Here is a 9,411-nt window from a genome sequence, read left to right as displayed (position 1 = left end):
GCCATTTCAAATCAGCAGCCACTCCAAGGGAGAAAGATGGGGCTTTCTACTCTGTAGTTATGGTCTCAGAAACCCACAGGGTCTGTTCTGCCCCACCCTGTAGGGTCCCAATAAGTCAGAATTGACTCAATGGTAATGACTTTGATTGGGCCTCAGACAAATGATTCTGAATCGGTGCCTCCTATAGGGTCCCTGTGAGTCAGAATTGACTCGATGGCAGTGAGCTTGGTTCTGGTTTGGCTTGAATCGGTGCCTCCGGTTCCCTCTTTGTGACATGGAGAGAACAGTGGCACAACTCAGCTCCGTCGTGAGAATGACATGTGATCAGTCCACACCAGCCACCTAGCCCAGTGCCCACTACGCAGTCATGACGTGGGCCTGGTTTTTATGATGGGCTTGCACCGCAGGAAGGGCCTGCTAACTCAAACCCACTGCCCTCAAGTCCATTCTGACTCAGCGTGGCCCTCGGGGGACAGAGTCAGACTGCCCTCGCGGGGCTCCGAGACTGTCCATGTTGGCCGGAGCAGGAAACCCGTCCTTCTCATGCAGAGGCTGGTGGTTAGCAGCCCGGACCGGAACCCAGTAGGTCATACGGGCTCCTTGGAAATGGTCAAACAGCCTTGGGGGTGGGGCACCTTTTTTTTTTTTAATCACTTTATTTGGAGCTCTTACAGATATTATAACAACCAATAATTCAATTAGGTCATGCATAATTGTACAATTGCTGCCACCATCAGTTTCAAACCATTTTCTTTCTTCTGGAGTTCTTTGGTGTCAGCTCCCCTTTACCCCTCCCCTTCCCACAGGAACCCTTATTGTTATTTTTTTGGGGGGTGTATCTTACACCATCCAATGTATCCGTTCCCCTATGGTTCTGTTACTGGTTCCTCTCGAGTGGGGTTCTACAGTCATCATTGCTGTCAGCTCCCCCATCCCCTCAACCCGTACCCTCAGGGAACCATTACTCCCATTACTCTTTCTTTCTCTCTCTCTCTCTTTCTTTCTTTCGTTCTTTTTAAATATGGAACGCTTCACGAATTTGCGTGTCATCCTTGCACAGGGGCCATGCTAATCTTCTCTGTGTTGTTCCCATTTTAGTGTATGTGCCGCCATAGCAAGCACCCATTACTGTTTCTTAAGAGTTATCTATCGTGGGTTTTATGCATTGAACTATCTTACTTACAGAAATGAGCATACACGGGTCGAACAAGATTAATGAGGCAAAACAAAGACCATAACAGTAATAGTAAGGGGAAAATATTAAAGAGCTACAGGATAGGTCTACTGCACCCTGGATCTTTCATCCCTTCTGTGGGCCCTTCTGTGAGGGACTGGCCAGTTATCTTACAGATGGATCTTGGGTCTCCTCTTTGTCCACACTTTCTTCACGTCAATTTAATTGCTTGTTTTTGAACTGCTGATGCATATTCCCATCGACACCTCATGATCACATGGGCTGATGTGCTTCTTCCATGTGGGCTTTGTTGCTTCCCTTGAAGGCCAGTTTACCTTCAAGCCTTTAAGACCCCAGATGCTATATCTTTTACTAGCCAGGCACCATCAGCTTTCTTCATCACATTTGCTTATGCACCCGCTTTGTCTTCAGTGATCATGTCAGGAAGGTAAGTTAATTCAGTGCCACATTATAAGAACACACCATTCTTGTACTGAGGTAAGATTTAAGTAGAGGCCCAAAGTCCATCTGTTTCCTTGTCATATATATACACCTACCTTTATATATTTACATATACACTCATCTATGTTTATAAGTATGTATATAAAATTTTAACTTTCTGCTTATTTTCTTTTCCTTTTTTCTTTCTTGGAGGTCACTTTTTGCCAACTTTTTTGCTACAAAGGCAAAGAATCTGAGGTCCAGACAAGGACAGACTTGCCGAAAGTGTTCCAGAGAACCTCGCAGAGAGCCCAGTGTTGAGCTGAATTTCCCATCTCTGAGTCCAGAGAACCTCCTTCTAGCCGGCCTTCCCTTTCTTCCCAGCTGCAGTGCTCCGGCTCTGAGGCATCGGTTCTGAGCTCTCAGCTTGCACTCCCTCTCCTAAGGCGTGAGTCAGCTAAGCCTGACTCAGCTAGTGGGGTGAATCCTCTTGAACACAGGACTGCCAGGTGACAACCAGGCCAGGGCTGGGAGGAGGAGGCACGCCCCACCAGGTACCAACTGGGTCATAGCTGTTCTGCTGCGGTGTGAGGTGTGGGCTTTCTTTCGGATCCCAGTTGCTGCATGGTAATTTCTAGAAGTGGAGACGGCAAGTTTTACTCCCTCACTATGTTTCTGAATTCCTCCAGTGACGTGATCTCAATGCGTGGCTTCCCCTCTCAGCACCTCAGTTTCCTCAGCCCCTCAGTGGATATGTGAGTAAAGCCGGCCTTGCCTTCAGCACCAGGCACAGGCACGACCCAGGAAAGGACACGTGGGAAGGCAGGTGTTTGGCCCAGTTGCAACACTGCACCAGCAGGAGCAATGACTTTCACTTCTCAGGAGGAATGTGGTCCTGAGAACAAAACTGCCAGCTCAGGCTGTTGGCTTATGTTTCCTCACCAGCCCCTGTATTTCTCAGGGGCCCTCGGCCCTCCAGACTCACGGCTCGCCTCCAGGCTTCCAGACACCAGGGGAACTCCTGCAGGACAGCGGCATGGCTCCTCTAGCCACAATCCCTGTAATGCCCACAACTGCCTGTGCAGGACGATGCAAGGTGACGGGTTTGCAGCCCACCAGGAGGACTGGCCAGCTTGCTAATAATGCAAATGAAGTACACAGCACCATGTAGGGTGGCATTGATGTGGGGTGGAACCATGCAAATAGGGTATATGGAACCAATGAGCTATCTCAGAATCTCATTACCATTAAGAAGAGACAAGGATGGAGGGTGTCCTTTGGACCCCAGGATCCTTGGGCTGTGCTGAACCCCCTCACTCCAGGAGACAGAGCGCAGTGATATCGGACCAATGAGAAGTGGTCGAGAAGGGACAGCAGCGGAGGCAGCAGCACCAAGAGCACCAAACAAGGGCTATAACAGATAATTAGTCCACTCAGCAGGACAGAGGACTCAGTTCAACTCACTTTCACGGAACAGTTGATATCCTGAAGGTCCTTCAAGCTTGGGAATCAAACCTGGCCTCATGCATGGAGGGCAAGAAGTGTACCACTGGACCACCATTGCCCTCCTGCAAGTCCTGGAGACCCCCGCCGAGAAATAATGGGGTTTGAGGGCGGCAGAGCACCGCAACCCAGAAGTAAGACTGTGAGAACATACAGCCGGAAGCAATTAAATAATAGCTATCATTTGCCAAGGATTTACTGTATACCAGCAACTTGACAGTTGGATTCTTAATATTCACACAAAGACTTTGAGGGCAGCGCTGGCAGGCTATTCACACTACTGTTGTTAGGGCCCATCAAGTCGGTTCCAACTTAGAGTGCACCTGAGTCCAACAGAAGGAAACGCAGCCCAGTCCTACACCATTCTCGAAGCCACTGCTGTGCGTGAGTCTGTCCTTCCGCCAGTGTCAGCCCATCTTGGTGATGTTCTTTCCCCTTTCCCTAACCCGCTGTGAAACATAATGTCCTTCTCCAGGGACTGGTCTCTCCCGACAACATGTCCAAAGTACAAGAGGTCCTTCCTGCTAAAGAACATTCTGACTACACTTTTTCCCAGACAGATTGTTCCTGCTTCATGCGGTCCATGCATCTTCAGTATTTATCAAAACCCGAATTCAACAGCATCAATTTCTCATCTGTATCCTCTCGTCACTCGCCAGCTGTTTTCAGATGTACCGTAGTCCTCAAAATGGTATCTTTGATTGTCAACACTTTAAAGAGGTCTTTTGCAACAGATTCGCCCAACGAATGACATCATTTGACCTCTTGGAGCTTTTCATCGTGAACTGGGTGAAAGTTTACAGAGCGCATCATCCGTCTGGCGCTCAGCACGCCGCACACATTTGGTTTCATCTCCTTCCCTGCAGCGCAGCGCCCAGCCCGCTTCCTCCTGCGCCCTTTCCATTCCTACTTCTCTCTTAACTCTTCCGAACTCTGCTCTTGGGAAAGGGCGGCCCTTTGATTTTAAACGGCTTATTATTCTAAGGTGTGTGGACCTCAGTAGTGTTTATCCTTCCTCAGCTGTTGTTTGGGAGAACGACCAGGCTCTCTGTTCCAATCAAGACGTACTGTCTCTGAATCCCACAAGGGCTCTGCTCCAAGCTGCAAGGTCACGAGGAGTCCACATGGACGCAATGCCTGTGAATTTGAAGTGTGTGTGTGTGTGTGTGTGTGTTGGGCCTTTTTTTAATGAAAAATTGAGTCCCATGGGGTGAGGGAAGGCAAGAGTTTGGTTCTAAACCAGGAGGGTGACTAAGGGCCACAATCTAGGGGATTCGACCAGTCCGCATAAGGCCAGTAAGCCAGGTCTCTTTTATGAGTTGGAGATTTATCCCATTGTCTCCCACACTTTTCAGGACTTTCAAACCTGTTCCCTTTCAGAACAGTTGGCAGTGGTGGCTGGGCACCGTCTAGTTCTTCTGGATTCCACGTTGGGAAGACTGATCTGTGTTCATGCCCAGGTTTTCAGTCCATTACTCTTCCGACCTCAGAGCAGAGAAAGACCAACAGTTGCTCCTCGGGCGGCTGTGCATGTGCTTGTAAGGCTGCGGTCTCTGCGCATCAAAGTTGGATGCAGAGCATTATCTTTGTGGACGATGCTCCGTCTCGGTGTCCATGGTGACGATGGTCCTGAACGCCCACGACTTGAGACCCTTCCCTCCAAGGTTTTTACTTACGTGTAAAATGTTTTCATAACTGTATGAAATATAGAGCATGGATGCATGTGTGCTCCACCCCATTAATGAGTGTTTGCACCAAAGGTCTATAGCCACATGCATCCTTTAGTAAACCTGTATTTGTGAGCCTCCGCGCACTCTCGCTCCCGCGCCCTTTCGGCCTGCCTCTCTGTATGTTTGCTTGCGGATCGCCAATATTACAAGATCGTCTTTAACTCTCGCACTCTCTCAGTGTCTTCTCCTGCATCCATCCTTTTTCCTACCTCCCTCTGATTGTCTATTGCCTTCGCCATCACCCAAATTAACATGTGACTATTTCTTTCGCCAGTGGCTTACATATCCGCCTCCTTCCACCCCTTCTAACAAAAAGCAAGTTTCTTTTTGTATGAAAACCTTTTCTGGACTTTTTACAGTAGTCCCAGACAACATTTGTCCTTTTGGGATGGACTACTTTCACTCAACACAATGTTCTCCGGTGCGTCCATGTTAGGAAGTGTTTCACAAATGCATCAGGAGTCTTTCATGTTCTGTCTGTAGCCTGTGCGCACACACCACTGTTTATTTATACATTCTTCCACTGATGGGGATTTAGGTTGTTTCCATCTTCTTGCATTTTCTAATAGTGTTACAATGAACATAGGTGTTCATATATCTAGGCGTGTTTCAGTTCTTATTTCTCTAGGATATATATCAGGGAGGTGGATTGTTGGCTCATATGGTTTTTCTATCTCCAACTTCTGGGGAAAGCACCATTCTCTTATCCCGAGTGGCTGTCCTATGTTACCGTCCCATCAGCAGTGTATGAGAGTTCCAATCTCGCCACACACTTAGCAGCATTTACTGTTTTCTATTACTTTGGACTTGTATATTATACTGAGATGAGAGGATATTCTCACTGCTGTTTTGATTTGCAAATGGCAAAGGAACATACACATTTCTTTTTTTAAATCATTTTATTGGGGTCTTGTACAATTCTTATCACAATCCATACATACATCCATTGTGTCAAGCACAGTTGCACATTTGTTGCCATCATCGTTCTTAAAACATTTACTTTCTACTTGAGCCCTTCGTATCAGCTCCTCATTTTTAACTCCTCCTTCCCCCCGCCCCCCTCCCTCATGAACCCTTGATAATTTATAAAGTATTATTATTATTTTGTCATATCTTATACTGTCAGACGTCTCCCTTCACCCACTTTTCTGTTGTCCATCCCCTAGGGAGAAGGTTATATGTAGATCCTTGTAATCGGTTCCCCCTTTCTACCCCACCCTCCCTTCACCCTCCCGGTATCACCATTGACACCACTGGTCCTGAAGGGGTCATCAGTCCTGGATTCCCTGTGTTTCTTGTTCCTATCTGTACCAGTGTACATCCTCTGGTCTAGCCAGATTTGTAAGACAGAATTCGGATTATGATAGTGGGGGGAGGAAGCATTTAAGAAGTAGAGGAAAGTCGTATGTTTCATCATTGCTACCCTGCACCCTGACTGGCTCGTCTCGTCCATGCAACCCTTCAGTAAGGGGGTGTCCAGTTGCCTACAGATGGGCTTTGGGTCTCCACTCTGCACTCACCCTCATTTACAATTATATGATTTTTTGTTCTTTGATGCCTGATACCTGATCCCTTCGACACCTCGTGGTCACACAAGCTGGTGTGCTTCTTCCATGTGGTCTTTGTTGCTTCTAAGCTACATGAACGCTTGTTTACTTTCAAGCCTGTAAGACCCCAGATGCTATATCTTTTGATAGCTGGGCACCATCAGCTTTCTTCACCACATTTGCTTATGCACACATTCGTCTTCAAAAATCGTGTCGGGAAGGTGTGCATCATGGAATTCCAATTTAATAGAGCAAAGTGTACTTGCATTGAGTAAGTACTTGAGTGGAGGTCCAATGTCCACCTGATGCCCCACTACTAAACCTATAAATATATGCACATAGATCCATTTCCCCACCACCCCACACAAATATACTTATATATGTACATGCCTGTATTTAGACCTCTATAAATATCCTTTGTCTCCTAGTGCTTTCCTCTATTTCCTTTTACTTTCCTCTTGTCCCACTATCATGCTCAGCCTTCATTTGGGTTTCAGTAATTTTTCTCAGTTACGTTGCCCTTATCAGGCCTCTCACACGCTCCTTGCCACTAATTTTGGATCACTTGTTGCTCCCTTGTCCCTGGGTTGGTCAATACCACCTACTTACTCCTGCCTCTCCCTCTCCCATGTCCCCTCGGAACCATCGGTCCGTAGTTTTCTCCTCCAGACTGTTTATCCAGCCTATCTTATCTAGATAGATCTGCAGAGATAATAATATGCACCCAAAAAACAAGGCATATCACGACAAAGCAACAAAAGAGGACACAACGATGACAGCAAAAAAAGAAAAACAATGAACCATAAAAGAATAAATTGATTTAAACAAAAATGAAAAAAAATTTAATTTAAAAAAGAAAGAAAAACCTGTAAATAGATCAAGGTCTGGTTGTTGACCTCTAGGCGTGTCCTCCAGTCAAGTCTGATGGGGTGTGATGCTCTGGTCCCTGAGTCTATCCTTTGCACTCCCTCAGGAGCTCCCTGCTCTGCTCCCCCAGTTGCTCTGCCGCTTGCCTTTAGTGTTTTGCCTCAGTGTCACAGGGTCAGTTCTGGCCAATCCTGACACTGAGTCTCCAGTGTTGTCCCCCATAGGGCCATGGGGTCAGCAAGGGACGTCAAAGCATTTCTTCATATGTTTATTGGCTACCTGAATGTCTTATAAGTGTTTGTGCATAGCCTCTGCCCATTTTTTAAATGGATTTTTCTTATTGAGGTGTTGAACTTCCCTGTACACTTTTGAGATTAGTCCCTTATCCAATGTGTCATAGTCAAAAATTTTTCTCAGAAAGAGGGAACTGATCACAATGAGCAACATATAATAATCCATTCACCCCCACACCTGGGGATGAACAACAGAAAAGTGGGTGAAGGGAGACAGTAGTCAGTGTAAGACATGAAAACAAATAATAATTTATAAATTATCAAGGCTTCATGAAGGAAAATGGGAGAGGGAAGGGGGAAATGAGGAGCTGATACCAAGGGCTCAGCTTGGTATCAATTTTCTAAAGGAGAGGAAGTCAGGAGAGGAAATCAAGTATATTTCAAAATAGAATCAATTGTTCTAAATTTGTAGCGAAATTAATAAATTACAGGGCAACCTCAAAGAAAATTGAAAAACCTTCTCAGTAAAGCAAAGAAGCACCAATACATAGATAAAGAAATGAAAAGACATAACCATTTAGAAACCACTAAAGCAATGAAGAAAAATTTTTTTAATTTCACAAATAAATTTAACTCAACACAGAAAAATATGTCAAACAAGGAACTAGCAGCAGCAACACACACAAACACACACACCACAACAAAATGAAAGAAATAAATTCATACCTTTGAAAATATCCTGAATGCAAATGAATTAAATGCATCAAAAGAGACCCACATAAATAGGAGAATACACCAAGGTCCTGGATAGGAAGACCTAACATTGTGAAAATTCAATACTACCAAAAACAATGTATAGATACAACGCAATCTCAATGCAAATTCCAACATAATTTGTTTAAGGCGATGGAAAAACTAATTACCGAAAGGAAAGACATGAAATATACAAAGCACAGCTTCAGGAGAACAAAGTGGAAAACCTCTCACTTTTCCATCTAAAACACAGGCAAAGGGATCAAAACATTCTGGTCATGGTACAATGATTGATACATACACTAACAGAACAGAATTGAGTCTCCAGCAGTAAATCCAACCTCTTATGGACAGTTGATCTTTGACAAAAGACTGAAACAAATTAATTGGGGAAAAGATACTCTTTAACAAATGGTGCTAACAAACTTGCAGAAGAATGAATCAGGACCCCTATTTCATAACATATACAAAAATGAACTCAAGGTGGATCAAAGACTTAAATGTAAAATTTAGAACTATAAAGATCATCAATTAAAAAATAGACACAAACTTGGGGGTCTTAATATATGGCATAAATATACTATCAAAGAACTGAAGATACAAATAGCAGAAGACAAGCTAGATAACAGGGACCTCCTAACTAATAGACCCTTATGGGCATTAAACATTTTCACCAAATAGACAAGAGCTCATGGAATCCAGCTCAGATCAACCCCTCAGGAGCAATAATGAGTATAGTGAGACCAGGAGGGTAGGGGGAAGATGGGGGGAGAAAGAAGAAAGGGGAAAACCGATCACAATGATCACCCCCCTGCCCCCAGGGTGATGAACATCAGAAACATGGGTGAAGGGAGACAGTGGATGGTGTAAGATATGAAAATAATAATCATTTATCATTTATCAAGAGTTCATGAGGGTGAGAGGGTGGGGGAGGGAGGAAAAAATGAGGAGCTGATACCAAGGGTTCAAGTAGAAAGAAATGTTTTGATAAGGGTGATGGCAACGTATGTACAAATGTGCTTGACACAGTGGATGGATGGATGGATGGATGGATGGATGGATGGATGGATGGATGGATGGACTGTTTTAAGAGCTGTAAGAGCCCTCACAAAATGATTTATTAAAATAAAATTTAAAATTCACCAAAAGAATGAAAAGAGAAT

The 9,411-nt window shown here is 44.9% G+C and overlaps 1 non-coding gene across 1 annotated transcript; it reads right to left on the bottom strand.

Moving 5' to 3' along the window:
* Positions 1–1,015: 1,015 nt before the first annotated feature.
* On the bottom strand, positions 1,016–1,122 carry LOC142438201 (U6 spliceosomal RNA). Its single transcript, XR_012782626.1, has one exon. It is a non-coding gene; the product is annotated as a U6 spliceosomal RNA (small nuclear RNA).
* Positions 1,123–9,411: the final 8,289 nt, after the last annotated feature.

This window comes from Tenrec ecaudatus, chromosome 1, assembly GCF_050624435.1.
Source record: "Tenrec ecaudatus isolate mTenEca1 chromosome 1, mTenEca1.hap1, whole genome shotgun sequence".
Classification (NCBI taxonomy): Eukaryota; Metazoa; Chordata; class Mammalia; order Afrosoricida; family Tenrecidae; genus Tenrec; species Tenrec ecaudatus.
This window is presented reverse-complemented; position numbering and strand designations above follow the sequence as displayed.